Below are 17377 nucleotides of genomic sequence, written 5' to 3'. Positions count from 1 at the left end.
TAACACCAGCCCTCAGGAAACATTCCACAGCTGTGCCAAGGCAAACACTGCCTGGCCATGGAGAGTACAACTCCACCAGGAAAAAGAAAACAATAAGCAAGATGAAGATGGTGAGAAACCACCCCCAGTTAAACCAATAGGAGAACTCACCAAAGGCAGTCAACAATGAAACAGATCTCTGCAGTCTGACAGATCTGGAGTTCAAAAAAGAAATAGTGAAAATTATACTGAAGGAATTAAGAGAAGATATGAACAGTAATGCAGACACGCTCAGAAAGGAACTAGAAAATATAAGGAGGAGCCAAGAAAAACTAGAAAATTCATTTGCAGAGATACAAACTGAACTAAGGGCAGTAAAAACCAGAATAAATAATGCAGAAAATGAATCAGTGACATATGGAAGATAGAATAATGGAAATCACCCAATCATGACCATCAGGCTAAAACACACAATCATAGAAAGGGGTCAGCATACTTAAAAAACATGGCAACCACAAGCCAAAACCAAACATTGCATTTGCAAAAAAATGAAAAAAAAAAACAAACAAAAAAAACAAACAAAAAAAAACACTCAAGCAGAAAATAACCGGAGACCATCCAGCCAAAAAAAGAAAGGAAGAATGGAGAACCATAGAATCAACTGCAACATGAGGTTTAAAATTTCAATAAATAATCATCTATCAATTATCACCTTAAATGTCAATGGACTGAATGCTCTGATCAAAAGACACAGAGTGGCTGAGTGGATAAAAAGGCAAAAACCTTCAATATGCTGCCTACAAGAAACTCACCTTAGGACAAAGAATACATATAGATTGAAAGTGAAGGGGTGGGAAAAAATATTTCATGCCAATAGAAATGACAGGAAAGCAGGAGTTACAATACTCATATCAGACAAAATTGACTTTAAAACAAAAGACATAAAGAAAGACAAAGAAGGACACTATTTAATGATTAAGGGACCATCCAAGGAGAGGATGTTACTATTGTCAACATATATGCCCCAAATGCAGGAGCACCCAGATACATACAACAAATATTAACAGACTTAAAGGGAGAAATTGATGGGAATACAATCATAGTAGGAGACTTTAATACCCCACTCACACCAATGGACAGATCCTCTAGACAGAAAACCAATAAAGCAACAGAGATCCTAAAGGAAACAATAGAAAAGTTAGACTTAATTGATATCTTTAGGATACTACATCCAAAAAAAATCAGAATACACGTTCTTCTCAAGTGCACATGGAACATTCTCAAAAATTGACCACATATTGGGGCACAAAGCTAACCTCAACAAATTTAGGAGCATAGGAATTATTTCAACTGTCTTCTCTGACCACAATGCCATGAAACTAGAAATCAACCATGGGAAAAGAAATGAGAAAAAAACCGACTACATGGAGACTAAACAACATGCTACTAAAAAAACAATGGGTCAATGAGGAAATCAAGAAGGAAATAAAAAACTACCTTGAAACAAATGATAATGAAGACACAGCCTCTCAAAATCTATGGGATGCTGCAAAAGCAGTGCTCAGAGGGAAATTTATAGCAATCCAGGCCTTTCTCAAAAAAGAAGAAAGATCCCAAATTGACAACTTAACCCTCCACCTAAAAGAAATAGAAAAAGAAGAACAAAAAAGTCCTAAAGTCAGCAGAAGGAAGGAAATTATAAAGATCAAAGAAGAAATCAATAAAATAGAGATTCAAAAAATAATAGAGAAAATTACTAAGACTAAGAACTGGTTCTTTGAAAAGGTAAAATTGACAAACCCCAGGCTAGACTCACTAAGGAGAGGACAGAAAGAACTCAAACAAAATTAGAAATGAAAAAGGAGAAATCACAATGGATACTGCAGAAATACAAAAAACCATAAGAGAATACTATGGACAACTATATGCCAACAAATTTGACAATCTGGAAGAAATGGACAATTTTCTAGAATCTTACAGCCTGCCAAAACTGAATCAAGAAGAAACAGACCAACTGAACAGACTGATCAATAGAAATGAAATTGAAAATGTCAAAAAAACACTCCCTACAAATAAAAGTCCAGGACCAGATGGCTTCACACGCAAATTCTATCAAACATATAAAGAGGATCTGGTGCCCATCCTCCTTAAACTCTTTTAAAAGGTTGAAGAAGAAGGAATAGCCCCAAAGACATTCTATGATGCCACCATCACCCTCATTCCAAAACCAAAGATACCACCAAAAAAAAAAACTATTGGCCAATATCATTGATGAATACAGATGCAAAAATTCTCAACAAAATCTTAGCCAACCAAATACAACAACATATCAAAAAGATCATACACCATGACCAGGTAGGGTTCATCCCAGGTTCACAAGGATGGTTCAACATACGCAAATCAATCAACATCATACACCACATTAACAAAAGAAAAGTCAAAAACCATATGATTATCTCAATAGATGCAGAAAAAGCATTTGACAAAGTCCAACATCCATTCATGATCAAGACCCTTGCCAAAGTGGGTATAGAGGGAACATTCCTGAATATAATCAAAGACATTTATGACAAACCCACAGCAAACACGATACTTAATAGAGAAAAATTGAACGGCTTCTCACTCAAACCTGGAACAAGACAGGGATGCCCACTCTCACCAAGCTCTTCAACATAGTTTTGGAAGTCCTAGCCATAGCAATTAGACAAACCAAAGAAATAAAAGGCATCCATATAGGAAGAGAAGAGATCAAACTGTCACTGTATGCAGATGACATGATACTATACCTAGAAAACCCGAAGGACTCAACCCAAAAACTACTTGAACTGATTAATAAATTCAGCAAAGTAGCAGGATATAAGATTAACATTCAGAAGTCAGTCGCATTTCTGTATACCAGCAATGAAATATTAGAAAAGGAATACAAAAATGCAATACCGTTTAAAATTGCACCTCACAAAATCAAATACCTCGGAATACACCTGACCAAGGAGGTAAAGGACTTTTATGCCAAGAACCATAAAACTTTAATCAAAGAAACTAAAGAAGATGTAAGGAAATGGAAAGATATTCCATGTTCCTGGATTGGAAAAATCAATATTGTAAAAATGGCCATACTACCCAAAGCAATCCCTATCAAATTACCCACAACATTTTTCACAGAACTAGAACAAACAATCCAAACATTTATATGGAACAACAAAAGACCCAGAATCGCCAAAGCAATCCTGAGAAACAAAAACCAAGCAGGAGGCATAACTCTCCCAAACTTCAAGAAATACTACAAAGCCACAGTCACCAAAACAGTGTGGTACCGGTATCAAAACAGACAGACAGACCCATGGAACAGATTAGAGAACCCAGAAATAAACCCTGACATCTATGGTCAATTAATCTTTGACAAGGGAGGCAAGAACATAAAATGGGAAAAAGAAAGTCTACTCAGCAAGCATTGCTGGCAAACCTGGACAGCTGCATGCAAAGCAATGAAACGAGAACACACCCTCACACCATGCACAAAGATAAACTCAAAATGGCCAAAAGACTTAAATAGAAGACAAGACACCGTCAAACTCCTAGAGGAGAACATAGGCAAAACACTCTCTGACATCAACATCAGGAATATTTTCTCAGGTCAGGCTCCCAAAGCAAGAGAAATAAGAACAAAAATAAACCAATGGGACCTCATCAAACTGACAAGCTTTTGCACAGCAAAGGAAACCCAACAGAAAACAAAAGGACAACTTACAGAATGGGAGAAAATAGTTTCAAATGATGCAACTGACAAGGGCTTAATCTCCAGAATATATAAGCAACTTTTACAACTCAACAGCAAAAAAGCCAATCACCCAATGGAAAAATGGGCAAAAGACCTGAATAGATCGTTCTCCAAGGGAGATATACAGATGGCCAACAAACACATGAAAAAATGCTCAACATCGCTGATTAAAAGAGAAATGCAAATCAAAACTACCACCTCACACCAGTCAGAATGGCCATCATTAATAAGTCCACAAATAACAAGTGCTGGAGGGGCTGTGGAGAAAAGGGAACCCTCCTGCACTGCTGCTGGGAATGTAAGCTGGTACAGCCACTATGGAGAATAGTTTGGAGATACTTTAGAAATCTATACATAGAACTTCCATATGGCCCCACAATCCCACTCTTGGGCATATATCCAGACAAAACTCTACTTAAAAGAGACACATGCACCCGCATGTTCATTGCAGCACTGTTCACAATAGCCAGGACATGGGAACAACCCAAATGTCCATCAACAGATGATTGGATTAGGAAGAAGTGGTGTATATATACACAATGGAATACTACTCAGCCATCAAAAAGAATAACATAATGCCATTTGTAGCAACATGGATGGAACTAGAGACTCTCTCATACTGAGTGAAATGAGTCAGAAAGACAAATACCATATGATATCACTTATAACTGGAATCTAATATCCAGCACAGATGAACATCTCCACAGAAAAGAAAATCATGGACTTGGAGAATAGACTTGTGGCTGCCCAATGGGAGAGGGAGGGAGTGGGAGGGATCGGGAGCTTGGGCTTATCAGACACAACTTAGAATAGATTTACAAGGAGATCCTGCTGAGTAGCATTGAGAACTATGTCTAGATACTCATATTGCAACAGAACAAAGGGTGGGGAAAAACATGTATACATGTAAGAGTAACCTGATCCCTCACAGGTTAGAAGCAGATTCAAATTCAAAATTGGCTGGCTTCAGGCTAATCTACTACTTAATAAAACTATCCCAATGTCGAGAATATAAAACCCTAATTTTATATAGACATATCATGTGCTGTATACTTATGCTACTGCTTTAATAAACATTGGAATATATCATCTTATGGCTACCTGAGGCCTTCCACAGATTCTATGAAGAGAAGGAGGGCAAAGGGCAGGACACATAATTTTTAAAAATTAAAGTATCAAGGTCATCACCCTCAGAAGGGCTTATAGCATAGTCTGGAAGACAGATGTGTTTGCACCACATGAAGTACAGATCTGAACAGTTCAAGGGGCACATTGGAGCCCTGCTATTAGGGCACAGCCCACATTCAAATATGCCTTTGTCAGAACGACTGACACCAATGAAAAGAATAATGAGCCCATTATCATTTCTAATGTTTTGTGGAAGTGCAGCCTCTGCAGGGACATAAGAACTATCTCAATAAGGTCAGGTAAACACAATGCCCACAGCATAGAAAACTGTTAGGCCATTATATATGTTCATAATACAATACAAATAACCCAAAGAAATTAAAGTGGTTAATGACCACCTTGCTGTAGCATTGGTGCCTGCTTTTTACATTGGGCTGTTAAATAACAAACATTAACTGGCTAGTCATAATCTGTTCTGTTGGGATTATTATTTGATAAAGCATACTTTTCACTGCATATATATAGTTAGGTAAAAAGTTACAGTTCTGCAATAAGCAATCTATTTTCTTCATTATTTTAAAACAATCCATGAAACAGGAATGGGTTTGTTTTATATTTTGAACCAGGACATGCATAAGAGAAGAGGAAAAAATAAAAGTGGCTAACTTCAAATTAACAAAGTTCCCTTTCCAGACCAACTTCCTACATCTCAGAGGTGATTAGCACATTAATTAATAAAGATAATTCCCTAGTGTTGATATACAAAGTGGAATTTAATTCACCAAATGCCTGTCTTCCCCTGAGCCTAAAACTGTAATTTATTAAGAAAATCACTGTCTCAGTACCGTTTTCAGCTCTCCACTGTTGCCCGCTCCATGCCATCCCCCTTCCTCCAATGAACTTATATTGTAAGAGATTATTCAATTATTTCCTTCTCTACTGAGTCTCTTCTGTCAGCTCCCTCTGCATCCAACCAAATGGTGGCATAGATTTCTCCCTCATGTGTATCTTCTGCACAAAAGCATGTTGGATACAGAGTTATAACAATGTATAACACTTTAGGCACTCTTGTTACACTGCTGACTGCTGTTAGACCTTTTGGTTCTTGAGGCCAGGGGCTGTACTTTATTCATCTTGTATTCCCAATGCTTAGAGAATACCTGGAATGCATTAAATAATTAATAATATTTAAAGAACAATTGAGTGAGAAGGAATATCATAGTTGTTCTCAAAAGTGCTTCAACTGCTTCCAGCTAGTCATTTTTGCCTGTGGAATTTGTCATGATGAATGTGAGTCCTGGAATCAGAACATTATAGACAGAAGGGACTTCAAGAACCATCCAGTGTCTCATTTTATAAGAAAACTGTAGCCCACAGAGATTACTTTTGTAAGGTGACATAGATGGTAGGCGCTAGTGCCAGGTCAAGTATTTACATCTCCCGACAGTTTATCAGCTATTCTTGACTCTCTCAGGCTCTCTTGAAAACAAAGTACATTTCCTTTCAAAGATCTTTTTTTTTTTTTTAAATAGGTCCTTGTTGTTTATCTATTTTATATATAGTAGTGTGTATAGGTCAATCCCAAACTCCTAATTTATCTACCCCTCCTTTCCCCTTTGGTAACCAAGTTTGTTTTCTCTATCTGTGGGTATATTTCTATTTTGTATGAGTAAATTTGTATCATTTTTTGATTCCATATATAAGTGATATCATATTTTATTTGTGTCTCTCTGGTCTCTTTCACTTAGCCTGATAACTCTAGGTTCATTCATATTGCTGCAAATGGCATTATTTTGTTCTTCTCATGGCTGAGTAGTATTCCATTGTATAAATATATCACCTCTTCTTTATCCACTCATTTTTTGATGGACATTTAGGTTGTTTCTAAGTCTTGGATGATTTGTAAGTAGTGCTGCAATGAACATTGTGGTGCATGTATCTTTTCAAATCATGGTTTTCTCCAAATATATGCCCAGGAGTGGAATTGCTGAATTATCTGTTGTTGTGTTAATTTTTTAAGGAATCTCCATACTATTCTCCATAGTGGCTGTACAAATTTACATTCCCACCAACAGTATAGGAACGTTCTTTTTTCTCAACACTCTCTCCAGCATTTATTTGTAGACTTTTTGATGATGGCCATTCTGACCAGGGTGAGCTGATAACTCTGTAGTTTTGTTTTGGATTTTTCTAATAATTAGCAATGTTGAGCATCTTTTCATGTGTTTTTTGGCCATCTCTTCTTTGAGGAAATGTCTATTTACATCACCTGCCCATTTTTTGATTTTTTTTTTTTATATTGAGCTGTATGAGCTGTTTGCATGTTTTAGCAATAAATCCCTTCTTGGTTACATCATTTGCAAATATTTTCTCCCAATCTGTAGGTTGTTTTTTCATTATGTTTATGATTTCCTTTGCTGTGCAAAAGCTTTTAAGTTTAATTAGGTCCCATTTGTTTATTTTTGCTTTTATTTCCATTACTCTAGGAGACAGATAAAAAGATATTGCTTCGATTTATATCATAGTGTTCTGCCTGTGTTTTCCTCTAGGAATTTTAACATAGATGATCTTATATTCAGTCTTTAATCCATTTTGAGCTTATTTTTGTGTTTGGTGTTAGAGAATATTCTAATTTGTTTTACATGTAGCTGTCCAGTTTTTCCAACACCATGTAAAAGAGACTGTCTTTTCTCAATTGTATAGACTTGCCTCCTTTGTCATAGATTAATTGACCATAAATGAGCAGGTTTATTTCTGGGTTTTCTGTCTCTTTCCATTGATCTATACATCTGTTTTTGCACCAGCCTCATACTGATGACTGTAGATTTGTAGTGTAGTCTGAAGTAGGGAGCTTGATTCCTCCAGCTCCACATCTCTTCCTCAAGATAGCTTTGGCTATTCAGGCACTTTTGCATTTCCATAAAAATTTTTTAAATATTTGTTCCAGTTTTGTGAAAAATGCCATTGGTAATTTGATAAGGGTTGTGTTGGATCTGTAGATTGTTTTGGGTAGTATAGTTATTTTGACAATAATGATTCTTCCAAGAACACAGTATACCTTTCTGTCTGTGTCATCTCTAATTTCTTTCATCAGTATCACACAGTTTTCAGAGTACAGGTCTTATGCCTCCTTAGGTAGGTTTATTACCAGATGTTTTATTCTTTTTGATATGACTATAAATGAGACTGTTTCCTTATCTTTCTGATCTTTGTTAGTGTATAGAAATGCAACAGATTTCTGTATATGAAATTTACACCCTGCAACTTTAACAAATTCACTGATGAGCTCTATCGTTTTCTGGTAGTGTCTTTAGAATTTTTCTGTGCATAGAAAACTGACAATTCTAACATTTGTTTCCCAATTTGGATTCCTTTCTTTTTTTTTTTTTTTTTTCTCTCTGATTGCTATGGCTAGGACTTCCAGAACTATGTCGAATAAAACTGGCAAGAGTGGATATCCTTGTCTTGTTCTTGACCTTAGAGGAAATGCTTTCAGCTTTTCACCATTGCATATGTTGTTAGTTATGGGTTTGTCATATATGGCCTTCATTATGTTGAGGTATGTTCCCTCTATCCTCACTTTCTGAAGAGCTTTTATCATAAATGAGTGTTGAATTTTATCACAAGCTTTTTCTGCATCTACTGAAATGATCTTTTTTTTTCAAAGATCTTATATATTGACGTATCTTAATTCATAATAGCCTCCTCCCACTTGTCATTTTCAGTGAGCTCATTGTATAGCTTCAATTCTGCTTTTCCCACAGGTTACTTTCTTCAAAAGACCCCTATGACATAGCCTCTTAAATATAATCAGATTTTAGGGTTCCTGTTTTGATATACAAATGTTGACTATATACATGAAATGCCATTTTTCTGGGTAATATATAAAATGTGTAAAATATATACATTTAACCAAAGTAGGGCTTTTTAAAAAAAAAATAGTATGTAGCCTGCTGTGATCACCTTCTATTGCACACTTAGAGGCACTCTTTGTGAACTCTGTTGGTTTATGGTCATACTACCTTGAATGCACCCAATCTCATCTGTTAACTCTCTGTTAGATTAGCCTTAATCACGAAAACAACAATTTCAATGAAGTAAACCTATACGTACAAGTAGATATTTTTCTAATTCTTAAAGATTGAGTCTTTTGTGACTTAATGCCTAATATAATCTACAGTTCTGATAATTCCACTCAGGATTTTGATTTTTATGTATGCTGGAGAAACCTGAAAATAGCATGCAAGTTTACCTCAGCAAGAATAGTTAGGAACCTCAAGATTATAAATAATGAAACACCAATGGGATGTTTCTTTCTTTTAAAGTGTTTAAGACACATTTTAAAATCTGAATTTCCAATTTCAAAAGAGAACACTTTTTTCATATTTATATTTTTCCATTTGTTGAAGTTTAAAAGTTTATATCAAATCAACTTAAAAATGACAAGGAATGGTTGGCCTGCAAATGACAAATGAAGATGTAGGTTTGGAGTTGTTAGGATGTCAGTCATTTTGAGTGACAAATTTCTCTGCTGAAATGAGCTTTAAATTTTATATAAATTTGACTGCCTGTTGAAGTATTTGATGCAGTTTCCAATTCTCTGTAAAAATGATGTTTTCCATAAAGAGTCAAAAAATACTGCATGGTTGGTAGGGATGGGGCTTGCACACCTCCAATTTCCCTCTAGACCACTGTCCACATGTCTTTCATGGGGATAGTTGACTATCCTTTCACTGACTTCAAAAGAATATTTTAATTCCAAACATGAGCACACAAAAGCAGTGGCATAAAAGTGTACAGTGTAGCACAAAGGGTTAAAGATAAAAGGAACCATGCAGATTACTTAATACAACCCCCAATATATCACGAATCAAAGTACACCAACACATCACTAGTCAGTGCTATAATAGAACCAAAGCCCAGGTTTCCTAATTTTCTCCTCCATGATCTCTGCTTATATCTTCTTTTTTCACATCCATGTCCTCATATGACAATTCTTTCTTCAAAAAGTCTTAGGTTTATCCACTCTTTAATAATTTAGTAGCATCTCTTTTACAATGAATGAAATATCCACATGATGTATCTAAACATAGAATTCTGAGATGCGTGATTTCATGACACATTTTATGAAAGATTTTTATTAAAACATTTGGTATCAGGCTTGGAAAGCAAAATAAGAATAGATTTTACTTTTTCAAAAATACAGTTGATGAAATATATTTGTTTGTCCCTGAATAGCAAGGGAGACTGTTGAAAGAGAATGAGTTTGGAAGAACTAGAATGCAGGGTAGTGACCATGAAATGAATTTCTGTCAAAAATATATATCAATAATCTAAAAGTTAATGTGCTTATGTAGCAGCTAGGAGGTAGTCTGTAAGTACAAACAGGAGGAGAGGCAAGAGTCACCATCTATGTCATGTATACTGTATTTTGAGTTTATGATAAATAAAAATTCTTAGTACAAATGTAGACGTCTATCTACATTTATAAAAAGTTAACCTAACATTATTTTACTGGGGAAAGGGAAATCCAAGTTAAAGCTTTGGATAAATGATAAAAATAGGAAAACATGCTCACCTCACTAGCAATCAGACAAAAGTAAAATGAAATACAATTTTTCACTCAACCTACTGCAAAAATTTTAATATTGCCAATAATTATGTTGAATACTTTATATAAAATCAAGGCATGAACATTTGGAGAGGGTGAGCATATATATATATACAGAGAGAGATAGAGAGAGAGCGTGCGTTTTTTGGAGAAAATTCAGTATTATCAATCCAAATGTAAAAGGCACATACCCTCGTTAAGCAACTATATTTTCAGGAAATCTCTTTTTCTTAAAAGTAAAACTTTAAAAACACTCTAAAGGTTTACCAGTAAATATATTATTAAGAATATACATGAAACACTACAATGTCATTAAAACCCCACTCCTGGGCACATATCCAGAGAAAACTATAATTCAAAAAGATGCATGCACCCATATGTTCATAGCAGCAATATTCACAATAGCCAAGACATGGAAACAGCCTAAACGTCAATTGACAGATGACGGTACATTAAGATGTGGTACATATACACAATGGAATACTACTACTCAGACATAAAAAGAACAAAATAATGCCATTTTCAGCCAACATGCATGCAACTATAGATTCTGATACTGCGAGGTTAAAAAGAAAAAGACAAATACCATTATATCACTTACATGTGGAATCTAAAACGTGGCACAAATGAACCTATCTACAGACCAGAAACACACTCACAGACATGGAGAACAGACTTGTGGCTGCCAAGGAGGACGAGGATGGCGGGGGGTGGAATGGGAATTTGAGGTTAGTAGATGCAAACTATTACACTTAGAATGAATAAGCAATGAGGTCCTACTGTATAGTTCAGGGAACTATATCCAATCTCTTGTGATAGAACATGATGGAAGATAATATGAGAAAAAGAGTGCATAGATATGTATACTGGGTCACATTACTGTACAGCAGACTCTGACACAACTCTGAAAATCAACTATAATTAGAAAAAAGAAATGTAGAGAACATACATGCACAAATGTAGAAAGATCAAAAACACATTAAACAAAAACAGTGAATCATATAATCATTTTCACATATTGTTTAAAATCTGTACCTAAATCATCGACATGGCCATGTGGTAACAGTAATTTCTTTCTGAGGAACTGAATAAGGAAAAGAAATATTTGACTATCATATAAAAATAAATTGCTCTAATTTTTACAGCATTCATTTATTACTTTTGTAAATATGTGTATATACATACACACATTCAAACTACATCAACCAGAAGTTCCTGTTGTGGCTCAGCGGTAACAAGCCTGACTAGTATCCATTAGGATGCAGGTTTGATCCCTGGCCTTGCTCAGTGGCTTAAGGATCCAGTGCTGTCATGAGCAGGTTGCAGACATGGCTCGGATCTGGCATTGCTGTGGCTATGGTGTAGGCGAAGGCTGTAGCTCCAATTTAACTCCTAGCCTGGGAACCTCCATATGTCACAGCTGCTACCCTAAAAAAGCAAAAACAAACACAAACAAACTACATCAACCAAGTGCTAACTGATTTTGCCAATTCGTACAAGTTATCAGTAATTATCACACAAATTATTCATGTGTAACAAGGACAGTCAAATTGTCAGAGTGCTTAAAACAAGTTTTCTAACAAGATTTTTACATACATATACTTTCTATTAATTTGTTTATATAATTTAAACTCACAGCTTATAAAGGATTTGTAAAGTATAGCAAAGTTTCCGTTCATATTCTACCATCATCACAATTAGTTCCAAATTATTAGAGCCAAAATTAATGGGAATTAACTGAAATGATATCTTTTGTATTTATGGATATTAGTAAAACATAGGACTTCATCCTGGCTTGTTTAGAATATTTAAGGCTATGAAGTTTCCTCTAACATGGCTTTAGCCACTTTCTACTTTTTAAAATTATTTGTTTTTTAAAGTTTTTTAATATCCTAAATGAAAAAGTGATCAAACTCTTGATAGTTGACCTTTAATTACTAACCAAAAAGACTAAATACCTTTACCCTAAAAAGAACAATATAAGTCAAATTAAAATTGAAGACTTATAATTCTGAAACCAAAATTAAGGGTAAGGGATTAAGATGTTTAAACTACTATATATACATTGCACAGCACAGGGAATACAGTCAATATACAACTTCTAAAAATTGTTATTCACTATTATATACCTGAAATTATGTAATATTATAAATTAACTATACCCCAATTTTTAAAAAGCAAAAAAAAAAAAAAATTAATAGTCTGGTCTGGAATTCATATCTTATGTTTCTGTTAAAAAAAAAAAGCTTTTAAACATCTTATTCATAATATAACAAAATTGACTCTTTTGAAAGACTAAAAACTTAAGACAAATAGTGAAACAAGTGACAGGGAGTTCCTGTCGTGGTGGAGCGGAAATGAATCTGACTAGGAACCATGAGGTTAGGGGATCGATCCCTGGCCTCACTCAGTGGGTTAAGGATCCGGCATTGCCATGAGCTGTGGTGTGGGGTCACAGTCGAGGCTCAGACCTGGTGCTGTGGCTGTGGCATAGGCCGGCTATAGCTCCGATTCGACCCCTAGTCTGGAAACATCCATAAGCCACGGGTGTGGCCGTAAAAAGACAAAAGACAAAAAAAAAAAAAAAAAAAATGAGGAAAGTGACAGATAAAATGAAAATATCTGCAATAGATGAGGCAAAAGACATGTAATAATCTTATGTGAAAATGAGTACAGCATTAAGAAAAAAGTAAATAACCTAATAGCTTTTATTGGAATTTTTACTGTGAGTGTTTTCAGGCCTGGCATGCCATCTTTGGCTCACCTCAATTACTCCTTCACTCACTTGTTTTACACCTGCCCAATTCCTTTATTTACTTCATCTACTTGGCCCCTGAAACTAGTGAATTGTGTAACCCTGGCCAAATTACACAAACATGCAGTTTATAGAAGAAAATAGGAAAGATGTAAATTATGTAAATTAAGGAGAATGTATATATTTTTTGTCACTCAGCAAAGTGGCAAAAATAAAATCACCCATATTAACCAATATTCTCTGGGAAAAAGTTTTTTTGTTTTTTTTTTGTTTTTTTTTTTTTTTGGTTACATTTGTGTCATCTTTTTGGAGGACATCTGGTCAGTGTTTATTTAAAAATTTTAAATGTACATTACCTTTGACCCAGAGATCCCACTTCTAAGTATTTACCCATAGGAAATATCCTTGGGAGTTCCCGTTGTGGTGCAGTGGTTAACAAATCCAACTAGGAACCATGAGGTTGAGGGTTCGATCCCTGCCCTTGCTCAGTGGGTTAACGATCCGGCGGTGCCATGAGCAGTGGTGTAGGTTGCAGACGCAGCTCAGATCCAGCGTTGCTGTGGCCCTGGTGTAGGCCAGCGGCTTCAGCTCCGATTAGACCCTTAGCCTGGGAACTTCCATATGCCGCGGGAGCAGCCCAAGAAATGGCAAAAAGACCAAAAAAAAAAAAAAAAAAAGGAAATATCCAAATTCATAATGATATTAATTGAAGGATTCTTAATGATAGTAAAAAAAAAATAATAGAAATAGCTTTAATGTCCATACAGAAGGGACTGGTTGGATAAGTCCTAGGAAATGAAATACTGAGTACAACTTAATTGCTAAATTGGAGCGAATAGATCTATACTGTTGTATGAAAAAAAGTAGTATAAAATACAAATGGTACAATCTTACTCTAAAGAAACAAAACTAGATGACTATTATAAATACCACATAAATGGAATAATACAGAGCAGTGAGCTGGCCAATCATAGTGCCTAATCCTACTGACCAGGAGTCTGTCTGGAGCTATCAGGAAAGACTATCTCTCTTCCAAGTATCTTCCCTTTACACAAATAAAGGTGCTCTTTAAAAAATGCCAACTCAGTGTGGCAAATAGCCAATAAATGTATGAAAAGGTGATTATCCCACTGGCCATGAGAGAAAGGAAAATTAAAACCATAATGCAATGCCATTACACAAACAAAAACAAACATTTGTAAGTGCTGGATGTTAAGCAACCAGAATTCTCATACATAGTGGTGGGAAAAAAGTCAATTCAATCACTTTGGAAAACTGTTTGTATCTGCCAAAGCCGATTATTTCTACATTCTCTGATCCAGGTTATATCCAATCAAAATATGTACTTTTCCAAAATTGTACACTAGAATATCCATAGCAGAACTATCACAATAGCCCCATATTGTCCATTTGCGAAAGATGTAGCATATAGTGTTCAAAAGGAAATCTGTTATGAAACTGCAGGTTTTACATGTAATTTTGATGATGACCATAAAGAAGCAAAATTAAAGGGTTAAGTGTTCATTTTATTCTATGACCTCTTTATTTCATCCTATGACCATGTAAACATAGTGATGTAGCAGACAGACACACTTTAAGGAAATCTAGAATCATATTAATAAGCGATTAGTAATGGAGGACTTTAGGAGCAAAGCAATATAAAAATCTTTTCCTTTCCTTCTTTTTATTTTATTTTTTTTTGCTATCTGTTCCACATACAAGATGGCAGAAAAAGTCTAAGAACATTTTTTATCACTTAATCAACAATATCACACATCAGTTGTCAGACAACGGAGTTTTCCAATATCTAAAGGAAATAATACATATGAAATAATCACAGAAGTTCTTGGCATATAGCAAATCAGGTTAAACGTTAGTTGTTCTCTTTCTTGTACTAAGATATGGTTGACATGATCTTGGATGGTTAAACTAGATTAGATATTGTTATCTTGTCACTTAACCTAGTTTCGTCAGTGGTCAAAAAATGCACTCAGCAAGCACTTTCGCCTCTGGAGGTTTTGTCTCACTTTTTCACAAAACTAGTCTCCTCCATAGACTTCCAGTAACATGCAGGAAATACCCAGGATTTGTGCGACATTTGCACTACTAGAGGATACTACTGAATATCAAGAGCAACAGGAAACATATTAGGGAAGTAACTTGGTACAAACTATGTGTTCTACTTCATGATTTGATTCTCAATAAAGTAACCCATTTTATCTTACATTGCATAGTGATAATAACCATCTTTATTTTAAAATAAGAAATGAATATTGCATTAATTATTGTTAATCATTTTAGAATACTATAAATGTGTCAATAAAAATTGCTATGCTAATAAAAATATTTCCTATTTCACTAAAACTATGAACTCTCAGGATTGCAAAATGAGCAATAAAGTTCAATAGTGTGGCACAGTCAAGATTGCCTATTGGATAAGGGTGATTTTTCTCAAAATGTGTTATATGAATGCATTAAATATTTGATGCTTAATAAAAGCAAAATAGCATCTCTTTCCACTAAGCTGCCTCAAATACCAATTACATAAGAAAGATTTGCTAAGCTAATGATCTTCTAAGTAGCCACAAATGCTTCTTTAATTCCTCATGTATTCTTCTTTATTCCTCAGAATGAATGTGAGTGGTTGTTTCCAACATTTCATGGCATCACTTTTTTTTTTTACAGCAAGGATTTACTTAACAAGCCTTTTTTTCTGCCTTGGATCTCATAGTGATGCTTCTAACAATCAGTTATCAGGGAGCACTGCCTCAAATCTGAAAGCATTGACACAAAACTGAGACTTCTTGTGCCTCTCCTTCTAATTATGTGATCTCTGAGCTGATTTATCCTAATCATATTTGAGGACAAAACAGCATTTGTAAAGGGTGAAGCTCCTAGACTTTTGTTGTCTGCCAATATCATCTTGCTTGTTCCCTTAATAACTCACTTCTCCTTGTGTAATCCTCCCTCTCAATGATTCTAGAATTGGATACATGGCTTTTTTTGGCCAATGTTACATTAGCATATGTGATGCAAACAGAAGGTGGATAAGTGCTTATGTGTTAGGTCTCACATTTTTGGAGATTCAGCTGCCATTGGAGAAAACACATGGAAGAGGACTAAAGTACCTTGGCTGACAGCCCCAAACATGTCTCAAACCATTAAGAACAAGATAATCCATGGAGTTTCCATTGAGGTGCAGCGAAAATGAATCCAACTAGTGTTCATGAGGATGTGGGTTCAATCCCTAGCCTCGGTCAGTGGGTCAGGATCCAGCATTGCCTGTGGTGTAGGTCACAGGTGCAGCTTGGATCCTGCATTGCTGTGGCTGTGGCTGACAGCTGTAGCTCCAATTCGACCCCTAGCCTGGGAACTTCCATATGCTGAGGGTGTGGCCCTAATAAAAGCAAAAAAAAAAAAAAAAAAAAAAAAAAAAGGCCAGCCCCAGCCTACCTGCAGAATGCCTAAATGAGTCCAGCCAACACCACACAGAGCAGGGATGGAACCATCCCAGCTGAGCTTTGCCCAAATTGCTGACCCACAGAATTGGGAACAAATAAATGATTATTGTTTCAAACCCATCAAAAATGACTTGGCTTCCACTATATCTTTCCATATTCCTGTGAGCCAGAACAGGGACATGGGGCTGATAAGCAAGGCTTAATTATATGGAAGAAGACAACACTTGTAGGAAACTTTCAGGACAGAAACAAGAGTGTTTTATTTGACCAGGATAGATCAACTAGTGAGTGACAGGCATCTCACTTGGGGCCACTGTGGCTCAATGATGACCAGTAGACTGATGTAACCACTGTATATTTTGTCAATATGTAAGTTACCTGAAATTAAATCTAACTTAATGGGAGTGACGCCACATTGATTTAATTATTTCTACCAGCTGAATCAGTTCTCAAAATAGACATCAGGCAGGGAATAATAAAGTTATATTTCTTGTATCCCTAGTTTACAGGATGCTTGTACAACTACATCTGATTATATATGCCTGATTTCTATAACTAAAAAAGAGTAAAAACGTTATTAGAGAACATAAAATTCTTTGTATTCCTCCATTGCACCATCATTTATTGACCATATTGAGTGACCTTAGTGCTATATCTTCTTTCCT

General features: G+C 35.5%; 1 protein-coding gene across 12 annotated transcripts in view; it reads right to left on the bottom strand.

Annotated features, from left to right (window-relative positions):
- LOC102165284 (uncharacterized) overlaps positions 1-17377 on the bottom strand; it is a 780066-nt gene that overhangs the window by 415201 nt on the left and 347488 nt on the right. The window lies entirely within an intron of this gene.

The sequence above is a fragment of the Sus scrofa genome, chromosome 1, assembly GCF_054392235.1.
Source record: "Sus scrofa isolate SSC_HxYL_T2T_F1_AM1 chromosome 1, Sscrofa_HxYL_maternal_Yorkshire_Landrace_v2.0, whole genome shotgun sequence".
In the NCBI taxonomy this organism is placed as follows: Eukaryota; Metazoa; Chordata; class Mammalia; order Artiodactyla; family Suidae; genus Sus; species Sus scrofa.
Note: the sequence above shows the minus strand (reverse complement) of the source record. Positions and strands in the feature narration are given on the sequence as shown.